At 40.9% G+C, this 8,381-nt stretch overlaps 1 pseudogene; it reads left to right on the top strand.

Annotated features, from left to right (window-relative positions):
• Window positions 1-4,428: 4,428 nt before the first annotated feature.
• On the top strand, window positions 4,429-6,577 carry LOC114103585 (rac GTPase-activating protein 1 pseudogene; annotated as a pseudogene).
• The last annotated feature ends 1,804 nt before the right edge of the window (window positions 6,578-8,381 follow it).

Here is an 8,381-nt window from a genome sequence, read left to right as displayed (position 1 = left end):
TTCTTTTTAATGATAATCATTGAGCCCATGATGATCCCTGTGTATTTTTTCCCTCCCTTCCTTCCTTCCTTCCTTTTTTTTTCTTTTCCCTCCCCTCCCCTCCCTTCCCTTCCCCTCCCCTCCCATTCCCTCTTCTTTTCTTTCTTTCGCACCAGGGATTGAACTCAGGGCACTGGACCACTGAGCCACATCCCCAACTCTATTTTGTATTTTATTTAGAGACAGGGTCTCATTGAGTTGCTTAGCACCTTGCCATTACTGAGGTTGGCTTTGAACTTGCTATCTTCCTGCTCCCAAACCACTGGGATTACAGGCATGTGCCACTGTGCCTGACTTTTTTTTTTTTTTTCTTTCTTTTGGTCTTGGGGATTGAATTTAGGGGCACTAACCTACTTCACCAGCCCTTTTTGTTTTTTATTTTGAAATGGGATCTTACTAAGTTGCTTAGAGCCTCACTAAATTGCTGAGGCTGCCTCAAACCTGTGATCCTCCTGCCTCAGCCTCCCAAGTGACTGGGATTATAGGCATGCATGACCATGCCTGTTTTTCTTGACAGCATTCAAGCACTTGATCATCCCCCTCTTTTTTTTACATATACACACAGATTTGGGTTTTTTGTTTTGTTTTGTTGGTAGCAAGGATTGAATCCAGAGGCGTTTCACCATTGACCTACATCCCCAGCCCTTTCTTTCTTTTCTTTTCTTTTATTTATCTTGCTAAGTTGCTGAGTCTAGCTTTGAACTTGTGATCCTCCTGCCTTAGCCTCCCGATCTGCTGCTGGGATTACAGGTATGCAGCCACAGTGCCTAGCATAAACACAGTTTTAAAAGTTGAATAATTCTACAAGTTTTGATACAAACAAATGAAAAAAAAAAATCCAAGTTGTTCCCCACTTCTCCCCGAAGCTGATCACCCTACCCACATCCCACTTCCACTTCCCATTTCCCACATCAGTGCTTTAAACTGTTTTGTCTCATTCTTTTGATGCTCACCTCCATGTCTCTAAACAATATTCTTTTTTTTTGTAGGCGGGTACCAAGATTGAACGCAGGAGCACTCGAACACTGAGCCACATCCCCAGCCCTATTTTGTATTTTATTTACAGATAGGGTCTCACTGAATTGTTTATCGCTTTGCTTTTTCCTGAGGCTGGCTTTGAACTTTTGATCCTCCTGTTTCAGCCTCCCGATCCGCTGGGATCATAGGTGTGCGCTAGAGCTCCTGGCTCTAAATAATATTCTTATTGTACCACCTTTTAAATTTTCCCTTTTAGGTATTACTATGGATTTCACATTATGGGAGATGAGGAATAACATGGATTCTTTCTGTTGGTGGATTCTTAATTTGGTCTGGGGATCTAACTGTAAAATAGCAATTAAATCTCACATGGATAATCAAAAAGTTTGTTCATGTGCCAGCAATAAAATCCACATCATGATTGCCATCTGGTGAAAAGTAATTGTAAGATGCCAAAATAGAATGGGCATCATGCCTATACACACACACACATACACACACACACTCTGCCCTTGGCACATGAATTAGCTTTTCATCACTGTGATGAAATACCTGAGAAAATCAACGTGGAGTAAAAATTTATTTTGGTTGTAGTTTCAGAAGTTTTAGTCCATGATCAGCTTGCTCCATTCCTTTTAAGCTCGAGTGGAAGCGGAAACATCACAGTAGAAAGGTGTGGTAGAGGAAAACTTTCACCCCATGGTATTCAGAAGCATGATGCCTGGGGTTAGGGTGGTGGGTGGGGAGAAAATGGCCAGGAACAAGATATAATTCCCAAGGGCATACCCACATCGACCCACTCCCTTCAACTAGGTTCCACTCCCCACAGTCCACTCTGCTATGTGCATCAATGGGTTAATCCATTGTTGAGGTCAGAGCCCTCCAGAGATCTGATCTCTTTCTAAGCTCCACCTCTAAGCATTGCTGCCTTTGGGAGGAAGCCTTCAACACAGGAGCCTTTGGAGGACTTTCCAGATCCAAACCATAACAGTACACGAACTATGGTGTATAAAAGAAAAGCAGCTTAAACACAGTGATTTTTAAAGGCTGAAAAATAAAAGAGTGGACAAAATAAACTAGATGTAAGTAAAAAGAGAGCAGGGTTTTCAAACTTAGCATCAGGCAAAAGGAATTCCTATCAAATTAACAGGAAATGAGACCAAGTAGGGCTACTAATAATGTTAAATGGTATGCTTTATAATAGCAATACGATAGGTATGGATATGCATACCTGTGATATACACAGTAGCAATAGTCAAAGAATGGAAACAACAGGAGATAGGAGTTGATTTATATTAAGAGATTTTACTTTGCATCTCTGGATCCAAGACAGATCAAGTAAGCAAAACAAAAAGAACAGAAAAGGATATAAGGATATGGACAGCCAAGGAACACAATAAGATAGGGCTGGTTGATAGGTCACATTTTGTTGAAAGTAAGATACTATCAATTGTCAAATAATACGATTTTAAATGTGGCACTGAGAAAATATCAGTGAAACTGCCAAAATGCATTTTAATCCTTGAAATACATCAAGCAGTCTCCCTGTACTCTGCTGGTTATAAATTGTATTTCATCTATTCTGAGGAACTTTGTAGTTTCTCCTAAATTCAGGTGCTTTGATTGGTGTGCAACAGGTTTTCTCTTGCACATATCTTAAGAGCTAATTTCACTTAAGTTACTAGATTATTGTTCTTTTTTATCTTTTTTTTTTTAACAGAACCCTTATCTTTTAGGGTTCTGTCAAATCTGGTTGTTCTTCACAAGAAAATGTGCAATTATGGTAATTCTTCTAGTAACAATATTTACTTTACAAATGTCACATTTATGCTTTTTCTGCTTTGTTTCCAAGCCCTTCTGCATACCCAATAACTTTCAGTTTCAATACAAGACATACTGTAATTTTTTTTCAACCACATTTAAAATAGCAATTAAACCTAACATGGACAGTCAAAAAGTTTGTTCATGTGCCAGCAATAAAATCCACATCATGATTGCCATCTGGTCAAAAGTAATTGTAAGATGCCAAAATAGAAAGATGAATTTCCATCAGGGATTTTAAAATGCAAGAGAAGGAAATTGCGACTTAGAATCTTTGAAACGTAGTATATTGTGTTCCATTAAAATGAACCTTCATTTCAAGTACCTATGGGAAGCTGATCATATGTTAAGGCTACAAAAACCCTGAACAAATTTCACATTTTCTAATGCAGTCAAACTAGGCTTACAAGCAATTTCACAATATTGGCCCTTCTACCCAAACCTGCAAAGAGAATAAATCTTCCTGTATAACTCTTGGCTCAAGGGAGGTATGCTCAAATACTAGGCAACCTTAATGTGTAACAGGACAGCAGTACACACAAAATTTATGGAGATATTAAAATTTCAATCCAAATTTTTAATTTAATCACTGAGATTCTTAAATTTTTCAGGAGAAGAGAATTGTTATTTTTGTTTGTTTTGTCAAATAATAAATGAATATTTTATTTTTGGAACAGGGTCTTGATAAATTGCCCAGGCTGGCCTGAACTTGTAATCCTCCTACCTAAGTCACCCAAGCAAGGAGCTGGGATTATAGGCATGCAACACTATGTCCAGCAATGAATATTTTAATTTTAAGGATTAACAATGAGAAAAATAAATAGCATGTATAATTTCTAAATCATAGAAGGCAAAGGAGCCATAATAAATTATAAGGGTAAAGCTGGGCACTTTACCAGCTTTACCCTGGTGCATGCTTGTACTTCTAGCAACTAGGGAGGTAAAGCAGGAGGATATCCATTGGAGGCCAATCTCAGCAATTTAGGGAGACCCTATCTCAAAATAAAATTAAAAAAAAAAAAAAGAAAGAAAGAAAAATAAAAGAAAGTATAGAAATATAGAAAAGAGTTTTCAGATTAAAATTTTAATATCTGCAAATGTTATTTACAAGAGGCACATTTAAAACCTGACATACAGAACTTGAAAATAAAATGACAGAAATCCCTAATCTGAATTCTAAATACAGAATGAATTTGGTGCTGCTACATTAATATCACACAAATTAGACTTTAAGGGAACATCATTAGCAGGGATAAAGAGAGTCATGAATCATAAAAGTACTCATTCATCAAGAAGATCTAAAAATTCCAAACCTGCCTACTTCTAACAAAATATGAGTGAAATTTGACAGAATGACAAAGAGAAATTAATAAATTTATGAACATTTGGGGGGATTTTTACATAGCTCATTCAATAATTAATAGATGAAGTAGACAAAAATGACTGAGGTTTAAATTATGTCATTAGCTTCGCCGTTGGGTGAGGCGCAGAGGGAAGTGGAAGGCCGCCCAGGTGGGGCCGCCCAGGTGGGGCCGGGTGGACCTAGAGGGGTGCGTTTTGGGGACTGAAACTAGGTGCGTCTGGCTTTGGATTGTTGTAGGAAGGAGAGTGTCCGACCCGTTTGAGACAATGTCTTGCTAAATTCTTGAGGCTGGACTCCAACTTGCAGCTCTCCTGCCTTGGCCTCTGAAGTCATTGGGATTGCAGAAAGATGGATACCACAATGCTGAATTTGCGGAACCTGTTTGAGCAGCTTGTGCGCTGGGTGGAGATTCTCAGTGAAGGAAATGAACTCCAATTCATCCAGTTGGCAAAGGACTTTGAGGATTTCCGGAAGAAATGGCAGAGAACAGACCATGAGCTGGGGAAATACAAGGATCTTTTGATGAAAGCAGAAACTGAGCGTAGTGCTCTGGATGTTAAGCTAAAGCATGCACGAAATCAAGTGGATGTAGAGATTAAACGGAGACAGCGAGCTGAGGCTGACTGTCAAAACCTGGAACGACAGATTCAGCTGATTCGAGAGATGCTCATGTGTGACACATCTGGAAGCATTCAACTAAGCGAGGAGCAAAAATCAGCTTTGGCTTTTCTCAACAGAGGCCAACCATCCAGTGGCAATGCTGGGAACAAAAGGCTGTCAACCATTGATGAATCTGGTTCAATTTTATCAGATATCAGCTTTGATTAGACTGATGAATCACTGGATTGGGATTCTTCTTTGGTGAAGAATTTCAAATTGAAGAAGAGAGAAAAGAGGCGCTCCAATAGCCGACAGTTTGTTGATGGACCCCCTGGTCCTATAAAGAAAACTCGTTCCATTGGCTCCACAGTAGACCAGGGAAATGAATCCATAGTTGCAAAGACTACAGTAACTGTTCCCAATGATGGTGGGCCCATTGAAGCTGTGTCCACTATTGAAACTGTGCCATATTTGACAAGGAGCCGAAGGAAAACAGGTACTTTACAACCTTGGAACAGTGACTCCACCCTGAGCAGTAGACCTCTGGAGCCAAGAACCGAGAATGAGAGTTCAGGCACACCACAGAGTAACGGAGGGATGCGCCTGCATGACTTTGTCTCTAAGACGGTTATTAAACCTGAATCCTGTGTTCCGTGTGGGAAACGGATAAAATTTGGCAAGCTGTCTCTGAAGTGTCGAGATTGTCGAGTGGTTTCTCATCCAGAATGTCGGGACCGCTGTCCCCTTCCCTGCATTCCTACTCTGATAGGAACACCTGTCAAGATTGGAGAGGGAATGCTGGCTGATTTTGTGTCCCAAACTTCTCCAATGATTCCCTCTATTGTTGTCCACTGTGTAAATGAAATTGAGCAGAGAGGGCTAACTGAGACTGGCTTGCATAGGATCTCAGGCTGTGATCGGACAGTAAAAGAGCTGAAAGAGAAATTCCTCAGAGTGAAAACCGTACCCCTTCTCAGCAAAGTGGATGATATCCATGCCATCTGTAGCTTTCTAAAAGACTTCCTTCGAAACCTCAAAGAACCCCTTCTAACCTTTAGGCTAAACAAAGCCTTTATGGAAGCAGCAGAAATCACAGATGAAGATAACAGCATAGCTGCCATGTACCAGGCTGTTGGTGAACTACCCCAGGCCAACAGGGACACATTAGCCTTCCTCATGATTCACTTGCAGAGAGTGGCTCAGAGTTCTAACACTAAAATGGATGTTACCAATCTGGCTAAAGTCTTTGGTCCTACAATTGTTGCCCATGCTGTGCCCAGTCCAGACCCAGTGACAATGTTACAGGACATCAAGCGTCAACCCAAGGTGGTAGAACGCCTTCTTTCACTGCCCCTGGAATACTGGAGTCAGTTCATGATGGTGGAGCAAGAGAACATTGATCCCCTGCATGTTATTGAAAACTCAAATGCCTTTTCAACACCACAGACACCAGATATTAAAGTGAGCTTACTGGGGCCCGTGACTACTCCTGAGCACCAGCTTCTCAAGACTCCTTCATCCAGCTCCCTATCCCAAAGAGTCCGCTCTACCCTCACCAAGAATACTCCCAGATTTGGGAGCAAAAGCAAGTCTGCCACCAACCTAGGACGACAAGGCAACTTTTTTGCTTCTCCAATGCTCAAGTGAAGTCACGTCTGCCTGTTACTTCCCAGCATTTACCAACTGCAGGAAAGGGCACACCTGTACTCTCTGCTCTGCAGCCTCCTGTACTACTTTTAGCATTCTCCAGGCTTTTAATCAAGTTTAATTGTGCATGAGGGTTTTATTAAAAAAAAAAAAAAAAAAATATATATATATATATATATATATATATATATATATATATATATATATATCTCCCTCTTCTCCTCCTCCAGTAACATTTTATCAGCCCCTTGTGCTGGTTGTTGTTGGGAACTTTCAGATGGGAGATCCCTATAGGGGTTGAAGGAGAAATATGGAATTGTGGTTCTTTTGGGGTCAGGAGGCATCTCTTTGGCTTGAAGCCAAATGCTGCTCCTGGAATGACTTTTCTCTAGTGTTATTTAACTCATCTCCATGAGACAATGACAGAAACCCTGCCTCTTTGGTATGGGTAGGAAGTGACGGGACAGGGTAAAGAAAAGATTAGTCAGAGAATTTAGGATGGTTCCTTCTCAGAACCTGCAATTTCCCTTTTCCCATTATGAATTAAACTATAGCATGGAACCTTCATAAATAGGATAGGTTGAGGACAGAACTAGTCATGGGAGTATGCATAGCTTTAATTTGGATTGATTAGTTCTTAAGGTCTTGAGAAGTGACACAACCTTGTGAATGTGATACTTCTTTTTATCTCTGATGGGCGACTTGCTGGACTTTGGGTTTTATTGGGGTCATAGCCAGTTTGTTGTTTTAAAGTTGAATTCATTCTGATGCCTCACCCTCCCACCTTTTGTCCAGTAGATTCCTATTTCTAAAGGTTAGTTTGCTGTTTGTCATCCCAGCTAACAAATAAGATGAGGCTGTAGGGAAGACTGTCAATATTTCATGTGGCAAGAAAAACCACAGTCATTTTTGTCTTTGCACTTTGGATGCTAAATTTTTTCCCATGGAATATAGCCACATCTAAATAAATGTGAACTTTTACTTCTATTAAAAAAAAATTATGTCATTAACAAGTGAGATTAAATGGCCATTGGGCTGGGGATGTGGCTCAAGCGGTAGCGCGCTCGCCTGGCATGCGTGCAGCCCGGGTTCGATCCTCAGCACCACATACAAACAAAGATGTTGTGTCTGCCGAGAACTAAAAATAAATAAATAAATATTAACAAATTCTCTCTCTCTCTCCCCTACTCTCTCTTAAAAAAAAAAAAAAAAGAGATTAAATGGCCATGTATAGAACACTGCACCATTCAGAAAGCTCACATTCTTTCAAAGCACATGGAACTGAAAAACCAGCCTCTATCTCAGAGCAAAGCCTGTCCAAGGAAGGGACATGACCTTTGTCCTTGGAAAGACCCACAGAGCACTCCTAGGCACATTCCTACCCTGCTAAGTGGTTTATCTACAAATAACAGGAGAGATCTGCTGCGACAGGTGTCCCTGACTCAGTCAGGCTAGGTGGAGACCCATAGTAACCCCCTAGCAGCCACCAATCAGCATGAGACAGGGAAATACCTGGGATGCCAGTTGACCCTCCTAGTAGTTTATGGTGGTTGATAACATGTTGGGAAACCATGTAGTTCAGCACGAACACCTCTCTTGGCTTAAACCAATCAGTTCAAATGAATCCCCCTCTTGTAGTAACCAATCACCCCTACCCAACTTGTTCCCACCAGTGAATGTGCTAATCATGTTTTAGAGTTGTTATTTGATTTTCCCGCGGTGTGTGATGATTTGCTAAGAGATGCTATGATGTATGTGGGGGTCCCTGCCTTCTCCAAAGAATGTATAAAACTGCTGCAAACACTGGGCTCGGGGCCTCTCAGCATCACCAGTTGCTGTGTGTGCGCATGGAAGACCGAGCTAGCTCGCAATAAACACCTCTTTGCTGTTTACATCTTGGTCTCTGGTGGTCTTTTGGGGGCCCTGAATTCAA

The sequence above is a fragment of the Marmota flaviventris genome, chromosome 5 (assembly GCF_047511675.1).
Source record: "Marmota flaviventris isolate mMarFla1 chromosome 5, mMarFla1.hap1, whole genome shotgun sequence".
Lineage (NCBI taxonomy): Eukaryota > Metazoa > Chordata > Mammalia > Rodentia > Sciuridae > Marmota > Marmota flaviventris.
The sequence above is the reverse complement of the archived record's forward strand: the minus strand, read 5'-3'. Positions and strand labels throughout refer to the sequence as shown.